Genomic DNA, 20,370 nt, shown 5'->3' on the forward strand with positions numbered 1-20,370 from the left:
AACATGATTCCATTTGTGTTAAAAAATATATTTTTATAATATATATGCTATTATATGCATAGAAAATTTCTCAAAAGATTCAAATAATCATTGTTCCTTCTGTGGAGTGGGAACAGACAGTGACAAGGCAGGAACTGAAAAGAATGGGTTGGGAAACTCAGAAGAATTGAAAAAATTTAACTTTCATTTTCCATCCTTTTGGACTGTTTTACCTTTTTTTTTACATGAATATATATTGCCCTTTTGATAAAAAGCTTTTAAATAACATATGCACGCACACACTATGTGTGCATGTGTATATATATATTTGTATGTCATCTGTTTGTCACTATTAATGGTTAGAAGATGTATGAGATAGTTCTGCCCACAGTCTAACTGGGAAGATGTAAATGTATGAAAAGTTAAAAAATACAAGGACAACTGCATGGTAGATATTGATCATATCCCAATGATTGGCATCTACAGCGATATTCTAGAAGGTCAGAAGATGAAAGTCACTATGACTGCAGTAAGTTACAGAAGACAAGATCACCGACATCTGGCAGCATCTGGGTACGAGATATCCCCAAGATTTCAGAAAGAGCAATGCTTGCTGCTGATAAGAGTAGAGCTAGGTCAGCCTTGAAGATAGCCAATCACCCTTTGCAAGTTTCCTCTTTGGCTGCCAGTGGCTCAAGACTATGCTGAAAGTTATACCTGTTCTGCTTTTGGAAGCTGCCTATCTGCTGGCAGTAATAAGTACAGATGGCTTATTTCTGTTAGGAAGTGTCCAAGGCCCTGTAGTACAGAGAGAAACCGTCTCATAATTATTAATAGTACTGACCTGGTGCATAGGTCAAGAACCCAAATTGCCTTAATGGTGTTAATCTCTGCCATTGGACCTAGAGTCTGAAACTCTGAATTATTGGTAAATTCCTTCGGTTACTTTGCCCTCTTGGAGAAGCTAAGAAGTATAGTTAAGAGCATGGACTGTAGAGTCAGAGTGATTGGATATAAACTCTGGGTATATCACCTACCAGCTATGTGTCTATAGGAAAACAACCTAATCTCTCTGTGCCATGGTTTCTGTTTCTGTAAAGCAGGAATAATTATACTCTTAACAGCCTTATGAGCTGTTTGAGGATCTAATAGTTAAATAGTCTACAAAGTAAGAACAGTTGCTGGACACATAGTTGTTATTCACAATATTACTTATTCTTAACAAAGACAAGAAGATCCTAAAAGTTTCCGTAGAGAAACAACAATCACACAAAGCATTGGGAATAAGAAAATAATGACAGTGACATAACAATAGTACCATTGGAAACCAGAAGGAAAAGGAATAATGCCCACCAAATTTACGTCTGCTTAGAAGGACATGCCCTGGCAAATCAAGCATGAGGACATAATAAAGATGTTTCCAGATATGTAAAGTCTCAAAACTTTCAGTAAGCTACTGGTATATGTGTTCCATTAAAATAAGGGACTGACCCAAGAAAGGAAACATGGAACTAGGAAACAGCGCTTTCGGTATAAAAAAGTAGCAAGGATTCTTTAAAGGGAGATTTGGGCAAATTTTTAAAAAAACCCAAAACAGAGAGAAAAGTAGCAAGGATATTCCTAGGATGAGAGCTGTGCTTCAGGCCAAAAAAAGTGAATCTGCGGGAGGAATGTAGAAAGGGAGTAATCCAACAGGTTTGACCACGTGGGGAGTTGGGCACGGGTTCAGAGCTCAGGGGACATTGGAAAACTTAGTAAGACTTAGGTTCAGAAAAAACTAAGAAATGAAAATATGAGGCAATGAATAACTACAAGAAAATCAAAATATTTTGCAAGAAAGAAAATGTAATTAGAGTATATCACTCAGCTGAGCAGTGTGTAAGATTTATTGAACATAGAATGACTATTGGATTTAACACAAAAATATAACTATTTTGAGAGAATGTGGAGACGAGTAGAAAGTTAAAATCCTTACCTGCCACAGGAAAACAATAGATAAAACAGAAATTCATGAATCAAGAGAGTAGTATACGTTTATTATTTGGAAATATGGTGAAAATAAGAGAAGAAACATCAAGTGGATGCCTTTGAGGGGTTGGAAGGCAGGGGCAGCAAGAACAGTGATTGCTATTTTTTATTCTATCACTTTTAGTACTATTTGACTTTATAAGCTATCTAAATTTTTAAGTACTTTGCAAATCTAAAGCTTTGACACTTCTGAAATGACAATTCTTCATCCTTAGTTAGATATCTATGAAACCCTGAGTAACGGATGTCTTAAAATAGGCTGGTATGTTTAAAGATTCTGTTTTAACAAAGTGGAAACAGTAGAGGAAAGCATGCCTTTTATTATCATTACTTTCCATTTAACTCTCTAGATTTAGCCTCCACAAGGTTCATTAACTCCCTGAAAACTTTATTGTCTTCTATTCTCATTTTATTTAAAATATATTTAAGGCATGGTAAAAAAAGTTTACCTAACCACGACACTAAAACCAGGAGAATGAGGAGAAAAAAAGCCATGGCTCTATATTACATAATGTATAGATATAAAAATACTAATTAATTATAGCAAGTTAAATGTAATAGCATGTTAAAGGATGAATATTGTTTGAGCAATTCAAATTATTCCAGGATGGCTAAAAATTGGTAAATTTATTAAAATAATTATTGCATTAATAAATTATATAAGAAAAACTATGTCTCATCATTCTGATGCATACAGAAAAGAGATCTGATAAAATTTAACATCTAGGCTGGGCGCAGTGGCTCACACCTGTAATACTAGCACTCTGGGAGGCCAAGGCGGGAGGATCACTCGAGGTCAGGAGTTTGAAACCAGCCTGAGCAAGAGTGAGACCCCGTCTCTACTAAAAATAGAAAGAAATTAGCCGGACAACTAAAAATATATAGAAAAAAATATATAGAAAAAATTAGGCGGGCATGGTGGTACATGCCTGTAGTCCCAGCTACTCGGGAGGCTGAGGCAGAAGGATTGCTTGAACCCAAGAGTTTGAGGTTGCTGTCAGCTAGGCTGATGCCATGGCACTCTAGCCGGGGCAACAGAGTGAGACTTGTCTCAAAAAAAAAAAAAAAAAATTAACATCTGTTATTGATCAAAACCTTTAAGATAGGACTACATGGAACTTCCTTGACTTGAGAAGGAACATTTTTCGAAAGCAAAAATCATGCTTTATGGTGAAATACTAGTGGCATTCCTCAATTTCTTAGAAAAATCCATTAAGATTAGGAACAAGACCAGGAAGATCACTGGTGTTATTCAACATTATTCTGAAGGCCCTCATTGAAATAATAACACAAGAAAAGGAAGTAGGAGGTTCAATGATAGGAAGGAAAGTTATAAAATTATCACTATTTGCAGAAGATATGATCATCTACTGTGAAAATACAAAAGAATCAACTGAAAAACCTAGGACAAATAAGAAAGTTTAATAAAGATTCAGGTTGCTAGATAATTATTCCTCCACCAACTTTAATATATAGTAAACAGGATAAATTAGAAAATGTAAATTAAAAAATTCCCATTCATGATAGCAGCAAATTCTATGAGCTTCTTATGAATAAGCAGAAATTAAAAACATAATTTCCCATTTTAAAATGTCATAGAAAATTGGGTAAAATGTAAACAATTGGTGAAACTGGGTAAAGGAGTATCTTGTATTATTATTGCAACTTTTCTGTACTTTAAAAATTACATCAAAATTAAAAGTTACACCCCAAAATCAAGAGAAGTGAAAAGAAAATGGACAATGCTGCAAGGAAGATTAGTGATTTGAATATATAAAGGAGACACTATCTCACATCCTATCTCACTATCTCACATCCCAATTTGAGAAAAATTACTCAAAAATGGGAAATTAGGAGTAAATGAGTGAGCCATGGAAGGTGTACCCAAAGTCCTAAAATGTGAATAATAAAAGTTACAGATGGGAAAAAAAGAATGGATAAAGAAGATACAATTATAAAAGAAGTAGAAAAAATAACTTTCCTGAACTAAAGAAGTTTTCAGACTGAAATGCCTCATGAGGTTCCAGACAGAATTTAGGAGAAAATCAACATGTGAACACATCCTAGTAAAATATCTAAACCCCAAGGATAAAGAGGAAATCTTAGAAGCTTTCAGACAGAGATGAAGTTGCTTAAATGAAAAGATAATCAGGCCAAGTTCAGATTTCCCATCTGCAATACTTGACTCTAGATATAGTGAAACATTTATAGACATTTGAAAGAAAAGACCAAAAATCAAGATTCCTATTCTGAGCCAAGTTATTATATATGAAAGCAAAAGACAGACATCTTTTCAGACATGCAATGGCACAGATAATATATAGACATATGCTTTTTCTGAAGAAATTGCTCCAGAAGTATTCCAATCAAATAAAAATTAAACTCAGAGCAAAGATCTCAAAATAGTGTAAGATGAGACTTCCAGTTCCAAAATGGCAGCATAGAAGAAAGCTGACTTCACTCCCCCTACCCCGAAAACCAAAAACAAATATACAGCACCAAGATTACCACCAGCAGTATCCCAGAACTCAAATAGGAGGAGGAGACAGTTTCTGGGGCCACAGAGAAATGAAAAACCTCTGAGCAGATGGTGAGGGAGTTAGACTTCCATATGTGCCATGCTCCTCCCTCCAATCTGCCAGGCACCAAGTATGAGGAAGATTTTCCCCCAACTCACAGTTTCTGCTCTGAAAAAAGTGAGATCAAGGTGGACAACCAGCTTCCCCGCCATTTTGAGTTCTCTGGCAGGAGACCTGTTCTTGCCTCAACTAATGGGAAGCACTGGGAGTGCCCAAAGGAAGAAGTATTCCTGAGGACAGGCAAAGACAAAGGGAGGAGGTGGGGCTACTGTCCCCAGCCTTGGAAACTCTGCCCTGTAATTCAGCCAAAGGAGACGCCAAATTGGAGCGGCTGTTCAGCAGCACCGCAGTGTAGGAAGTTCATTCCAGAGGTCCCCTAAGCATGAACCCATACCCATTCTTCCCACACTACCAGGATACCCCCTCTGGACCCTCCCCTATTCTAGATAGGTGGCAATCCTATTGTTTACTAGAACTGAGGCAAACCTGGGCTTAAGGTGCCATCTAGTGCCATAAAGGAGGCAGCAAAGAAAGAGAAAGAAAAAGAAAATCAACAGATAAATTACTAATAATCTCTAAGCAAACATATCCAATAAAAACTAAACAGCACTTTCAGAGGCCAAGGCGGGAAGATCAATTGATGCCAGGAGTTTGAGATCAGCCTGGGTGACAGAGCAATACTCTGTCTCTAAAATTAAATAAAAATAAATATATATATGTATATATAAAATATATAAAATAAAACTAAACAAGCCAGACAGAGAAGACTGGAATAAATACCTTGTCCTTCGGTGCAAAGACACAGACATGCATCTACCAGAACAACAGCAAACAGGGAATCATGACTCCTCAAACGGACAAAGCAGGGACCAGTGACTGACCCTAACAAGATGCTGATACTTGAACTTTTTGACCAAGAATTCAAAATAATAGTTTGAAGAAAACTCAGTGATCTCCAAGATAACACAGAAAATCAATTCAGAAATATATCAGAGACACCTAGCACTCTGGGAGGCCGAGGCAGGAGGATTGCTCAAGGTCAGGAGTTTGAAACCAGCCTGGGCAAGAGCAAGACCCCGTCTCTACTAAAAATAGAAAGAAATTAATTGGCAAACTAAAAATATATAGAAAAAAATCAGCTGGGCATGGTGGTGCGTGCCTGTAGTCCCAGCTACTTGGGAGGCTGAGGCAGAAGGATCACTTTAGCCCAGGAGTTAGAGGTTGCTGTGAGCTAGGCTGATGCCATGGCACTCTAGCCCAGGCAATAGAGTGAGACTCTGTCTTAAAAAAAATAAAAATAAAAAAAGACATAATAAAAAAAAGAGACATTTAACAAAGAGATTGAAATAATTTTAAAAAAATCAAAGTAGTATTAGACAAAAAATATATAAGAAGCAATGGTAAACCATAAATTAAGCACAAATTACAGTTAAATCTAAATGGGTAATGCCAATGTAATTGCAAACTGCCATGTAAGAATTAAGAAATGATTCTTGAAACAGAAGAGTCATTCTATGAGGAAAGATGTAAAAATAACCTGTAACTAAAATTCTATGTTACTTTAAGGAAAAGAAAAAAAGAAAGATATGGGATGGGAATGGGAGGGGAGAAGAAAAGAAGTAGAAAATTAAAGGTGTTCAAACAGTTTCATCTTACTGGTGGCAATCATAGATATCAGTTGATCAACCCAGTAAATTTAAGGAAAGGGAAAAGAGGAACAATAGTAAAGTATATTAATAGATGTGAAGTAAAACGAAAGCAATAAAACTCATATAAATGAGTTGAATCCCTGTAAAAGTAAATACTCTAAAATGCTTTCTGTCTAAAAGAAATGTACCAGGAACACAATGATAAAGGTTGGAAATAAAAGAAAGGGCCAAATAGATCATGTAAACACAAAATGTTATGGATTGAATTATGTTCCCCCAGAAAAATATGTTGAAGTTCTAACCACCAGTAGCTCAGACTGTGACCTTATTTGGAAATAAGTTCTTTACAGAGGCAATCAAGTTAAAATGAGGTCATCAGGTTGGGTCCTAATCTAATACGACTAGAGTCCTTATGAAAAGGTGAAATATAGATAGATACGCACAGAGGTAAGACAATGAGAAGACTCACTTGAAAAGATGGCCATGTGACTGGAGAGGTGCACATGCGATCCAAAGAATGCTAAGGATTGACAGTGTAGGGGCAGAAAGGGCATGATCCCTTTCCTACTGATTGTAAAGGGTCACACTGAACACCCCATAACAAAAACACAAGTTAACAAGAGAAAAGCATAAGGGATGTATTACTATTATATGCACATGTGTGCATGGGAGTCATACAAAGTATGAACTTAAAAAGAGGCCAGATAATTGAAGCTTAAATGACTTCTTCATAGGGGAGCGGGAAGCAGAGGCTGTAGGAATAAATAATATTCAGGGGAAACAGAATAGGCCTAATGCTCATACAACAGCCCAAGGAACAAAGGTTGTCTTATTATGCAGACAAAGTTTCTTAGGTAATCTCTTGGGGCTACCTTCAGAAGAATAATGTCTACCTTCAGAAAAATTCTGTCTTGGGTGAGAAATCTCATTCTCTTCTCTTCTCTGGTGGCTGATCTTTCCTGGTTATTTGATGAGATCCCTAGGAAGGGAACCTTAAGACAACTGCATTTCTTTTAGAAAGATTTCTTGGTCAGATAAAGAAATTCCAGAGAGTCCTCGACTGCACTTGGGAGGAGTGGGAACAAGACAAAGTTAAAGGAAACTTGATTCTGAGGCAGCTTCTAAGGCCACTCAGCATGTCAAAGCTCCAGTCTTTGGGGGTATTGCTTTTTGGATCCCAACATCCCCCTGTCTGAAACTTCCCTAGAAATTTTAGAAGAGGAGTTTCAGACATTAAAAGCCAAGTTGGTGGCTGCGGAGAGAAAAATTGAGTTAGTAGCTGAGTGACAAAGGATCCCATAAACAAATCTCCAATTTCTGGGAATAGGCCAATCCAATTAAATAATTGTGTCTCATTTCGGCAGGTGGCATTACAGATGGTCTTTCGAAGCTAGGCCTCCATGTATGATGCAGGCAAACCGATCTTTAATCAGAGGCATTTATATGGAACAGAAGAAAAACAAGTGTTAATGTCTAGAGTATTCTATAAACTAGCTTCTTTAGAGTCTGAAGGGCAGTTAGTTGAGAAGATTGCTAGATTTGGGTTTGAAGCATCTTTAGTTGGAGCAGGCAGGCAGTGGCAATCTGACAGATTTTTCTCTCTTATATAAGGTTGGTATGTCACAAGGTTGTTTATACGTGAGCTTCAGCTTGAGGGGGCTCAGAAAAAAGGTAGTTTCAATTTCAGTAAGTCCAAATCTGAAAAATGGGAGAAAAATGGGGAAATGTTAGTTTCCTATAACAAGGAAAGAATTCAGGATTCAGTCCAAAATATAGGCAAATAATAAAAAACCCAAAACAATGGACAGGGCTAGAATCTAATAACAGGAGTGCTATAGCTTTCTTCTGAAACATAATTTTTTTTCTCTCCAGTCTGCCATTTCTACCAAGGATAAATCATAATAAGACTAATTGGTTTGCAAGATACATTTTAGTCTTTTTATACTTAGTCTGATTATTTGCATAAATGCAATGAGTAGTGATTTCTCATATATGTTCTTTTAAATTGACTTTGTGGAATTTTTTCATAAAGAATCTCAGATTAGACTCTTTAAAAAGCCTCTCAAGACTAAAGAGTCAACCAAAGACTGGGTCTGTAATGCCTGTACAAATTGGGTGAATCTCTTCTTGAGGTCCCCCAAATATCTTCAAGTTTCGCAGCCTGTCAGAAAATGACATTTTTTGCTTATCACAAGGTCAGGAACCCGGTAAGAGAAGAGTATGCAGGTTTTTCCCAAGGGTCTTTTTATTGGCTCCATAAAAGTCAATAAATCTCAATCTCTCAAAGTACGATGGCCATATCTGAAAATATGACATTCTAGTCAAAGCCTTGGTAAAATAACCAGTATCTCTAATTGTGTCCTGTTACAGAAGAAAACAGATTCTTATTGAATTTACACAGATAACTATGTTGCTATAAAATAAGAATACTCACAGATAGTTTCTAAATTCTGGAGGCATCAGGTAGAGAGAAAGGCCATAGAAAATAACCAAAATTTCTTGTCAATTGCATTGTTATTGTGAACTCTTATCAGATCTTTAACCATGGACATTTTAAGTCTTGTCCAGTTAATTGCTTTATTCTGATGCTTCTTCTAAAAGATCTTTGTAAACAACTTTAATCCCAAAGTGTTGTGTTGTCAGGGAGGTTCATGAAAAGGATAAAAAGACTCTGAAATACAGACCTCTGCTCATGGCTTTGAGATTATTCAATTGGACTGGGTGAGAATTTCAAAAACTTCAATGAAAAAGTGGACCCATAAAATTGCTAACCTAACATCAAGCAGAGCAAGAATTAATTGCATGGGACTGAACTGATAAAGGATTAAAATGATTTTTTAATGACATTTTTATTTTATTTTCTAGAGTAAAGAAAACCCTTTTTCTCTTAATCTATCTGTAGCTTGAAAACAATTTGGTAAAGCATACTTCTGTGAACAAAATTGAAACATTTACCTTTCTCCATAACAAGAGGAAGTTTGGGAAATGTACAAATAAATGAAAATTAAGCAACATGCCCCTGAATGACAATTGGATCAATAAAGGAATTAAGAAGGAAATAAAAATATTGCTTGAAACAGAGGAAAATGAAAGCCTATCGGATATAGTAAAAGTAGTGCTAACAGAGAAGTTTATAGCAATAAGTGCCTACATCAAAAAAGTAGAAAGATTTCAAATAAACAACCTAGTGATACACCTCATGAAATGAGAAATACAAGAATAAACTAACTCAAAATGAGCATAAGAAAAGAAATAATAAAGATCAGAATACAACTAAATGAAATAGAGACTAAGAAAAATAATATGAAGTATCAATGAGATGAAAAGTTGGTTTTTTTAAAAAATAAAATCAATAACCTGCTAGCTAATCAAGGAAAAAAGAAAAGATAAATAAATTCAGAAATGAAAAAGGAGGTATTACAATTAATATCACAGAAATACAAAGGATCATTAGAGATTAGTATTAACACATATATGCTAACAAGTTGGAAAACCTTGGGGAAATGGATAAATTCTTGGACACATACCACCTGACAAGGCTGAACAAGGAAGAAATAGAAAACCTGAACAGACCAATGACAAGTGAAAAGATTAAATTAGTAATAAAAAGTGTCTACTAACAAAGAAAAGCCCAGGACCAGCTGGCTTTACTGCTGAATTCTACCAAACTTATTATTTAGGAGAACTAAAACCAATTCTTCTGAAAATATTCCAAAAAATTTCTGTTTATACAATTAACCATCTACATATAGTTGATTTGCTCCATTCTACATCTTTTAAAAGCTGTTATTTCTCAGTCTAGATAATGTGTAATGTTCAAGTAACAAAAACACTTACAAGATGCAAGGTGAGAACAGAGTCAATCCGAATCATCCATAACTCAGCTCTGTTGCTGTGCGCACCAAGCCTTCCAGTCAGAGCCTGAGGAGAATCGGGAATTAAGTCGCTCTTTAAGAGTTAATCTCATAAAGAAAACACACATTAGATTGGAGTTCTGAAGAAGTTGGCTTAAAAGACAGACTTTTCCCCATGTAAAAAGCAGGCAATACCTGGAAATCTAATAAAGATTTGCCAAAACGTCAGAAAACCTGCAATTCAATTAGTAATGGTAATCTATCTACCTAACAAATCTGCATTTCCAGTATTATGGCAAACTAGGTAGCCTAGCCAACCCTCAGGTGAAAAAATAAATAAATAAAACATGGTGTAATAAAATCTAAAACCATCTCTTTAAATGTATTAGTGACCTAGCAAGAAAACAAGGAATACTGAGGCCAAAAACTAAGTGAAGCAGGGGGTCATCTCTTCTGAGACATCATAAAACTGGGGCCTAGTGTAAAGGCAAACAAGCAATAAATCTATTCTTCCCTCCTTCTACCCTAAGAGACTAAAAGGAGAATTCTCTGCCTTAAACCTTACTACTGAGTAGAAACGAAAACAAAATCTTACCTGAGAATTTGTAACCAAGCAAGTAGGCTTATAGCCTGAATTCCTATTATCTAGATGGTCAAGCTGAAAACTTAAAGTGTTCTTGGACAAACTGTACTCTCAGGCACCTGGTAGAAGGAAACCTACCTTTCATTACAAGTCTCAAAAAATCCCCACAGATAAAATTCCATAAAACATAATATCATAAACAAAAATCACAAAACACAAAAGGAAACAAGATACCATGACAGAAAGCCAGCAGAAACTACAGTTAGCATAATCACAGACTTCATATATATAATTATCAGAAACAGAAGGTAAAATTAAAGAAAAGAAAAAATGAATAAAGAACAATAATATAAAGAATTAATAAGTATGTTAGAAAAGAGCCAAATATACTTTATAGAAAGGAAAATCAGCTGCTAAAAGCATAAATCAATGAGTGGGTTTAACAACAGGTTAAAATAAAAATAAAGAGAGAATTACTGAAATAAAAAATTCTAAAATTCGTATGGAACAACAAAAGACCCCAATAGCTAAAGCAACACTGAGCAAAAAGAACAAAGCTGGCGGCATCACACTATTTGACTTCAAAATACACTACACAACTATATTAATCAAAACAGTATGGTGTGGCTACAAAAATAGACACATAAACCAATGAAACAGAACAGAGAACTGGAAATAAATCCGCATATTTACAGCCAACCGATTTTTGATGAAGTCACCAAGAATACATTGGGTAAGGACACCCTCTTCAATAAATGGTCCTAGGAAAACTGATATCCAAGTGCATGCAGAAGAATGAAACTAGACCCCTATCTGTCCCTTGTACAAACATAATTCAAAATGAGTTAAAGACTTAAACGTAAGACCTGAAACCATAAAACTACTAGAAGAAAACATAGGGGAAATGCTTTAAGACATCAGTCTGGGAAAAATTTTTTAGATAAGACTTCGAAAGCAGAGGCAACAAAAGCAAAAATAGACAAATGGGATTATATTAAACTAATAATCTTCTCACAGCAAAGGAAACATCAACCTCTAGAATGGTCGAAAATGTTTACAAACTATTCATCTGACAAGGGACTAACATCCAGAATATAAAAAGAACTCAACTCAATAGCAAAAAAAGAAAAAAAGAGAAAGAAAACATGTTCTTACTCATATGTGGGAGCTACAAACGTTGATACCATGGAGGCAGAGAGTGGGATGATACCAGAGGCTGGGAAAGTGCGGAGGGCTGGATGAAGAAAAGTTGGTTACTGTGTACAAACATAGAGTTAGATAGAAGGAATAAGTTCTGGTGTTCAATAGCATAGTAGAGTGACTACAGATAACAAAAAATTATGTATATTTTAAAATAGCTATAAGAGAAGATAGAAAATGTTCCCCAAACAAAGAAATGATCAATGTTTGAGGTGATGGATATCCTGATTTGATCATTACACTACAGGTTGTATATATGTGAGCATATATCAAAATACCACTTGTACCCCCAAATAAATACAATTATTATGTATCAATTAAGGAAAAAGACAGCACGACTGAGAATTCTCTTCCATTTTTTTGTTTGTTTGTTTAGAGAAAGAGTCTCTGTTGCCCAGGCTAGAGTGCAATGGCATGATCATAGCTCACTGTCAGCCTTGAAATCCTGGTCTCAAGTGATCCTCCATCCTCGGCCTCCCAAAGTGCTGGGATTACAGGTGTGGGCCACTGTGCCCCAGCCCAACTATCTTTTGTCTCCTTTGAAGTCTATCCATTTCCTAGCATAAAGATAACACTAAGTGTATTTCTTAAACAAAGTAATTGCCTTTGAATTACTTTCGTAGACTTTTTAAAGCAGACAGACTACTTAGGAGTTTAACTCTTTCTTTGTGCTAGGGAATACTTCCCTATGAGTTTCTTCAGCTTAAGATGAAGGTCAACTGAAGCCACCTCCCTGTCAGCATCACATTTTGCAGATCGCTGAAACAACTTTTACTTTTTTTCTTTCATTTTTATTTTTATTTATTTATTTATGTTTGAGACAGAGTCTCACTTCTGTTGCCTGGGCTAGAGTGCCATGGCGCCAGCTTAGCGCACAGCAACCTCAGACTCCTGGGCTCAAGCGATCCTCCTGCCTCAGCCTTCCGAGTAGCTGGGACTACAGGCATGCACCACCATGCCCAGCTAATTTTTTTTTATATGTATATATACATTTAGTTAGCTAATTAATTTCTTTATAGTAGGGACAGGGTCTCGCTCTTGCTCAGGCTGGTCTCGAACTCCTCACCTTGAGCAATCCACCCACGTTGGCCTCCCAGAGTGCTAGGATTACAGGCGTGAGCCACTGCGCCCGGCCATAACTTTTACTTTTGGTGCTTCAACTGAAGCAATAGAAGCTACATCACCTACTGCTTCACAGACGTGTCTGTATAGAACTTCTAAGTCCCATTTCTGTGAAAAGAAATTCTTTCCAGTGCGTTTCCGCAGCTACTAGTTAAGGGCTTTTCATATATTACTGAAGTTTTGTTTTTTACTTGAAAACTAGTTGTGTCCTGGCCCAAGAAATTGCTAAAACAGTCTCATAACTCTCCTTTTTTCTTTTTGTTTCCATATATCGGATGCTTATCACATCATCAACCTCAAACAAAGGAGAATTTGATAATGGACTCTATATAAGAATTGGTTCCTAAGAACAATCACTGTCTTAGTTTTTTCACCTTTTCTTCAATAACCTTAGGACTAGATGTTATCTTTCTTTGCAGGACTCTTTGTAAAACAAAAGAGAATTTTTCTATCACTTGGGACTTACTACAAATGCAGTTGATGGAAAACAGCAATTGAGGTGAGGCTGCAAGACAGTAGGCTAGGCATACCTCCCAGATTAATGTAGTGTCTTAGATACCCAAAACTTGTGACAATTTATTCAAATGTATGCTGTCACAAAATGACAAGGTTCTACCTGTGATGAAACTTCAGGTAGAAGTTAGCTGAGCCAAAAAACATGAAATCATTAATCCTGTCCTCAGGGACTGCCACACCTAGGGGAGGAAGGAACACCCAACAAATCTGCCAATCAAATACCAATGACCAGATATTGCAAAACTTAGGGAGTTTATTTGAAAATTCTACCTTTGAATAACTGGATTTCAGCATTAGCATTTTACATAATTCAGCATATTTCTTTTCTATCTGTTAAAGTCTATAGAGAGCAGATTTTTTATTTATTCCAGGGAAGAAATTGGAGACTTACTTCATTGAAAGTTATGATATCAAATATCAAGACCAACCATGAGAATTATTAATTTGCTGCTCAGACCTTTGCATTCATTGGCATTTCCTCTCCTTAGGGCATTAATTCTGAGTACGAAAGAATCCATCAAATATCTCTAACGCCAGACCATATGATTGCTTTTCAAACAAGTTTCCATGTTCTTATCTTCTTATACATAGCTCTTCCTATTGATGAAGACTGTTTCCTTCCCGAGACCAGAGAAAGAGGAGGTGTTTGATATGAATTTTAAAATCACCATACATGAGACATCTTTGGGAGAATTTCAGGTAAATAGCGTTATCCAGGCCCTGGTCTTCCAGCTCTTTTGTTTTTCTTTGTATCTTCTTTGAGACAAATACTCTTTGTGATGACTTCATCTTTGGAAATGAGGCAAGGGGAAATATTCAGCAGATTTCTGATACTCTATTCATCAGGTTTGCTCACAGGAAAAGGCCTGGCCCAATGGCATGAATTATAGATTCTAGGGTATTACAATGACTGTGAGATATCAGTGGAGATCCCTGGACACAAGGGAAAATTAGGTTCAACCTTTATAACTTTATCCTTGTGTTTAACTCTTCCAACAGCACACACTTGAAAATCAGTGATGATTCAGCATTCTGCAAACACCCATAAAGTTTATCAAAGGTGTTCCTACTATTTCATGAAAAACTAGGTCACCTTTAAAAAAAAAAAGTATGGATTTTGTTCTTTTTAAATATATGTTTTAAATATATGTCTTTATTCTAAAGACAATTTAAAGTTGTGGTATAGTTATGAATGCCACATTCCTGAGAACAAAAGCAGTGATAACACTGTACTAATTTAGACAATAGCAAACAACCCCAAATCTTTCCACAAAAGGTTTCTTTCTTGTTCTGACTACATGTCCACTCAGGGCATATAGAGGGTGGGGGCCTCTGCTTTGTGCTGTTCTCATTCAGGGACCTAGTCTGATGGAGACTCCGCCATCTGGATATTGCTGGTCCCTATGGTGGGAGAAAGGGGTTAAATAATCATGTACCAGCTCTTAAATGCTTCTGCCTAGAAGAGACATCTATAACTCTATTCACATTATATTAACCAAAGTCACATGAATATTCTTCAAGGTGGGCTAAGCCTGGAAGTAGAAGGGAACTAAATATTAGTGGGCAGCAATGCCTACTATAACTGTTTCCATTTTTATAGGCCTGTCTATTTTTTGAAGCACTGACACATCCAAAGAAGAGAGTAACTGCCTATTAAAATGTTCATGCTCCATTCTTCACTCACAGGACCAGCTTCAGAATGTGGGACTTGTGCTCAGAAGGGCCCCACAATTAGGGTTTAATGTTTGCTGTTTTGAAATTCTTAGTAATCTTACCTTTGGACTTATGTTCTATAAATAAAGTCCAATGGGACAATGGGGCCGTGCGCACAGAGGAGATACATGCAATATGCACATCTGCTACTGTTCCTTACCACCCTATTTGCATAAAACATTCACAGTATCTCATGATCACAGAATTCCAGTGTACCCACAATGCGTGGGAGCTCAGTAAGAGTCAAATCAAGTACAAGGTAGGAGTGTTATTGTTAGGTAGATAGCGAGGGATTCCAGGTCTCCTAGGGACAAAAGTATGCCCCCATCCTGGTACCGCCCCAGCTTAATCCTGTCCTTCCTTAATCCTGTCCTCAGGGACTGCCACACCTCGGGGAGGAGGGAACACCCCACAAATCTGCCAATCAGAACTTAGTACGCCAACTGCAAAAGAATGCAGAGGACTCTCTAGCCCAGAGGCCAAGCTGCATAGCAACAAAAAAGTCTGGAAAGTGACCTAGAACAACCGGCTTTCAGAGAGCTCATGGGAGATCCACATGCTTAGTTAACACTCGGGTCACATAACTCCCAACTGTCATCAAAGTGCTTCCATGATGATGTCTGAACCACAGAGGGGTCCCTATCTGGACACTATAAAACAAGACCCAGATCATAACCAATCTTTCTCTCTATTTTGCTATGACAATGGGTCCAATCTTCACCTGGCATATGTATCTTGCTCTATAAACCTATATCTTGCTCTTGTTCTCTAATCCTATCTTTCTGTCCTCAATAAACCTCATTTTCATGTTTACCTTGCTTTCAGTGTGTCTGTTCTTCAGCCAAGAGTGCACCAAGAATCAACATTTCAGACTGTGACCTGACATTCTGTCTACTACTAGCTAAGCAGTGGTGCTGACAGCTCCAACAGGTTACAGCACTTGCTTTGAACCTAGAAAGAAGGTAATGGTTGTCTAAGAAACATCGATGACCAAGGAACCCTATCTCCTTTCTAATGCATATTACTTTCATAGGATTCGCTAAAAAATCAACTCACAAGAGGCAGATTGATTAGAAACAAGGCATATAAATTAATTTAACGTGTACACCAGGGAGCTTCAGAATGAAGACCCAAAGGTACAGGGGAAATTGTCCATTTTTATGCTTAGGTTCAGCAAAGTATGGACAGCCATGTAGAAATATGATTGGATAAAAAGGGTATGATCTCATGCTAATAGACTGAGTGTGGAAACCCAGCAAGCCTGTCTGTCTAGATTCTTCTTGGCCTCTCTGAGCTTGCATTCCTTCCTTCTGGATGTGGGGGCAGGACCTCCTCTGGAATGGGGGTCTTATGACCTGTAGTCAAACAAGGTAGGTCAGATAATTTCTTTATGGCCAGTTTTTACAAAGAAAAATGGAGGGAAAGTTAGAGTAATATTTTTAGGTTTTATGGCTAGCTTAGTGGGAAATAGGTTCTGGTTTCTGTGATCTGCCTTGGGGAAGAGGGAATCTAGTTTTTATAACTGTCCTTGGAGGAGAATGGAACTGAAAAACAGCAGGGCAGAAAAAAGGCAGCAAAAAACTTGTTCTTCATTTTGGGGTATTGTTTTTCTAAGCCACCACACTTTCCTGCATTAGCTAACCACATATGCTGAAAATGACAACACAGAAGGACAGGGAAAGAGAGGGCAACCAATAATTCCTCTTCCTTTCAGTTGTTTCTATTTTATCATCCATAAGCTAAAGGAAGAGAGAGTTGGTAAGGTGAATGCATATCAAGATATAAAATAAAAACACTTGACTTAGTTTTGTGTAGCTTCCACTGTTCTGGTTAATAATAAAATACTTATGCATCTGTAAACTATGAAATATAAATTGTGTATTTTAGTGATTCTGCATATGAGTTAAATGCTCTTGTATTTGCCTTTGAAACTGTTATCACACAATATAAAGATGAATGGGAAATTTTATGCTCATAATTTGAAATTTCACTTTCCCTTTACTTAGAATGACATTAAACAGCAAATAAAAACACCACAACAAGTTGAGATGTCACAGAAGAAAGGAGGGCGTTCCATATTTTGGTTATTTTAATGACACTCTTTTAGTGCAGTATGAACAAGGGGCCCTGACTTTTCGTTCTGCACTGGGCCTTGCCAATTATGAAGCTGACTCTGCCCACCCACAAGTTCTGAAGATGCAACGTAAATAAAAGAAGACTCATTTGAGGTATAAAGTATGAGGTCAGAGGAACTTTAGAGATAATCTAATCCAGTGATTTCCAAATCACTGTTTAGCAGCAGAACCTGTTCTTCAGGGTGAAAGTCCAAAATGTAAAACAGGTAGAGCAAACTGTTTTGGTTTGGAGAGGAGGGGTGGCAGGCTTTGAGCCCTGTCCACCTGACCTCTCTACCCTACACTTTGGCAGCTTTTTGGGGAATGGGAGGGTCTCTGTGAAATGCCTAGGGTTCCTCAGAGCACAGTGGAAAAATCTCTGATCCAGAGGGGCTGACTGAATTTAAGGGACAATCCAAAGTCACAATCTCCTAATTGCTTGTCTGGCCCTCTTTCTCCTGCTCTCTGTGGCCACCAGAAGCAGCTGGCAGTCTGAAATCGTGGGGGGACCATTTGGTGGTCCTGGCACATCTGTGACTATTCTTACCTATTAAATGGCGATGATATTGCCTACCTCAGGGAATTAAGGATTGAATGAAACACTGCGCCTAAGTAAATGCTCAATAAAAATTAGCTTCAATTGTATCATAATTATTATTCAAGCCTAGAATCCTAACTCCCATAGAAATTGGTGGAACTGTGAAACTTTTTGCTATTTTCTTGTTTGTTATTAAATTTTTAATTGTGGTAAGAAGCACATAACATAAAATTTATCAACTTAATAATTTTTAAGTGTACAATTCAGTAGTGCTATGTATACTCACGCTGTGGGAGACCAGAATACATCACCCCAAAATATGAAGGATTGTTGAGCTGAAGACAGTTAAGAAAAGGCAGATGTGGTAAAGCTCTCTGCTTTCCCTCTATGTGCCTGAAAACAGGACATTGATTTGCAAAGACAGAAGATGTCCTGCCCCCTTCTCTACCGGGGAGAGCAAAGGTTAACCACTGAAGGCAGCTTTAGACCTTCATCTGCCTGGAGATGATACTGGAGGAATCCACATTAGCAAGATTTTCTTACTACCTTTATCTGCCATTTATTTGCCTTCCCCCCAAGTTGGTGCCTGTAGAAACTCAAAAGTCCTTTTTCTCTGTCTTGTCACTTCTCTAAAAACCTACTGTTCTTTGTTTTTCAACTGCTATATAAGCTGGAATTCAAAACCACCTCTTTTAAAACTACTTAATCTCTGGATGTGTCCCATACATATATGAAATATACAAATTAATAAACATCTGTTTTATCTTCTTAATCTGTCTTTTGTAACAGGGGTCCATTCCAACTACTAATCCATGTGGTTGTAGAAAAACTCCTACAATTGTGCAACCAATCTTGGTAACTTTTTCTATCTTGCAAAATTGAACTCTATACCCATTAAAGTACAACTCCCCATTCTCCCTCCCCCCAGCCTTGGCAACCACTGTTCTTTCTGTCTCTATGAATGTGACTAGTCCAGATACCGCACATAAGTGGAGCCATACAGCATTTGTCCTCTTGTGACGGGCTTATTTCACTTAGCATAATGTCCTCAGGGACATTACAACATTCATCCATGTTGTAGCATGCGTCAGAACTTCCTTCCTTTTTAAGGCTGAATAATATTCCATTGTATGAAAAGTATTCTTTTTTTAAAGCAAGGAAGTACTTACCACAAAAGTCAGGACTGTGGTTATCTCTGCGCAGGCAGAAGGATGTCATTGAGAAGGAACACATGGGGGCTGGCATTAGGGAAATCACTCTGTGCCTGGCAGTGCCCTATTACTTGACTTGGGTTATATAAATATTCACTGCTATGAACTGAATTGTGTACTCCTCTAAATTCATATTGTGAAGCCCTAACTCCCAATGTGATTGTAATTGGAGACAGGGTCTTTAGGAGGTAATTAAGAGTAAAAGAAGGATAAAGATGAGGCCCTAATTAAATAGGACTGTGGCCTTATAAGAAGAGAAAGAGAGCTCTCTCTGTATGTTATGTGAGGACACAGAGAGAAGGTGACTGCAAACCAGGAAGAAAGCCCTCACCAGAAACTGAACTGGCCAGCACCTTGTTCTTGGACTTCTCAGTCTCCAGAACTGTGAGAAATAAAGATTTGTTGTTTAAGCCACGTGTGACCTTTTTTTTTTTTTTTTTTTCTTTTTGAGACAGGGTCTCGCTCTGTCACCCTGGCTAGAGTGCAGTGGCATCATCATAGCTCACTGCAACCTCCAACTCCTGGACTCCAGTCATCTCCTGCCTCAGCCTCCTGAGCAGCTGGGATGGCACATGCTACCACTCCCAGCTAATTTTTCTTTTTCTTTTTTTGGTAGAGACAGAATCTCCCTCTTGCTCAGGCTAGTCTTGAACTCCTGGCATCAAGCAATCCTCCTGGCTTGGTCTTCCTAAGTGCTAGGATTATAGGTGTGAGCCACCATACCTGGGAACCTGTGGTATTTTGTATGGCAGCCTGAGCAGACTAATATATTCACTTTATGATTATAAATTATATTATAATTTATATTTTTACAACCTTTCTGGGTATCCATAATATTTTACAAGAAAAAGCTTAATAAATTACTAGGAATATTTTTATTTTTCTACACTAATATTGCTTAAAGGACTCTTTCCCTGCCCACTTGAATAATGTAGTGGCTAAGGGTCAAAGCTTTGGAGTCAGATTACCTGGTGCAAACCTGGCTCCTTCCTCCCTTTAGCAGTTGAGTATTTGGGTAGGTCTCTGAATTTCTCTGTGTCTCAATTGCCTCACCTAAAGCAACACCTGGTGGCATGTGCCTGTAGTCCCAGCTACCTGGGGGGCTGAGGTGGGAAGACTGTTTGAGACCAGGAGTTTGAGGGTGTAGTGCACAGTGATCACACCTGTGCATAGCCACTGTACCCCAGCCTGGGCAAGGTGGAGAGACCCTGTCTCAAAAATAAATTAATTAATTAAATAAAATAAATAAACAAAACAGCACCTGGATCACAGCGAGTGCTGAAT

This window comes from Microcebus murinus, chromosome 3, assembly GCF_040939455.1.
Source record: "Microcebus murinus isolate Inina chromosome 3, M.murinus_Inina_mat1.0, whole genome shotgun sequence".
NCBI classification, from domain to species: Eukaryota; Metazoa; Chordata; class Mammalia; order Primates; family Cheirogaleidae; genus Microcebus; species Microcebus murinus.